We start from the raw sequence: 1,104 nt of genomic DNA, 5'->3' as shown, positions 1-1,104 counted from the left end.
TTCAAAATAGATTTAAACCATTCGAAGTGTATGAAAATAATTTTTGAGATTTTAATTAGTGGTAAAAAAAATTGAGATCACTAAAAGATGAGCATTTGAAAAACTATTATCGTAATCTCAAGTCAAAAATTTCTTATCGAAGTATAATAGTCATTCTAATATTAATGATTTAGACTTATCTTCCAAATTGAAGTGATAAGAAAAATAGTTTGAATTTGAAGATCATATTCTAATATACTTAATTAGATAAAAAGATTTGAATTCTATTTTAAATATCTATATCACTTATAGAATAATGTTAATAGTTCATCTATTAATTGTATCTCGAAAAAAGAAGTTTTTCATAATTAATATTAATAAAATATCGTTTAAGATTATATACCCTAAGATAAATTAAATTAATTATTAATATTATCAATTGAAAAATAATTACTGCCACATAACTCAACTTTAAAATACAAATGATTTAAAAAAATATATTCTATTACCTAAGTTTGACTTTAAATCATTAATTTTATTGAATATTCAAATATTATAATGTTAGCCAAAATTCCACTCACATAAGGATTATGATTAGCGATTGATATAACAAAACTGACACAAAGGAGCTAGTATTCAACTCCGTCCCTGAGATGCTCAGTTGACTCTTTATTATTGATTGTCAGATGGCCTACTCAATGATTCGTGCATAAGGGTAAGGAACTTTGAATAAACTAATGTGAATGGGTGTAAGCCTTACTGCTCGGAAACAGCCAGTGTTACTGAGATACATGAGAGCACAGGTAACATCGATTGACGAAGTGGTATTAAGCATTCCTAGCGGTGTGAAAAGAAGGGTCATGGTAATTCCGCATCCAATCAAGTCTTTAACTAGAGAACAGAAGAATTTTCATTACCTAAAATGAAATTAAAATGCAAACGTTTCGGTACATATAATTTAGGCCAAACCCATCGATAGCCCCTCAAACTTGTCCCTAAAATTAACTTAGGTCCCTAAATTAAGGTTTGTACCTATTAAATCCCTAAACCCCCCAATTTGGTTCCAATTGGGCATTTTTTGCCCACATGGCACTGCGCGTGCAGTGCACTTCGGGAAGCGCGTGA

This window comes from Capsicum annuum, chromosome 5 (assembly GCF_002878395.1).
Source record: "Capsicum annuum cultivar UCD-10X-F1 chromosome 5, UCD10Xv1.1, whole genome shotgun sequence".
NCBI classification, from domain to species: domain Eukaryota; kingdom Viridiplantae; phylum Streptophyta; class Magnoliopsida; order Solanales; family Solanaceae; genus Capsicum; species Capsicum annuum.
Note: the sequence above shows the minus strand (reverse complement) of the source record.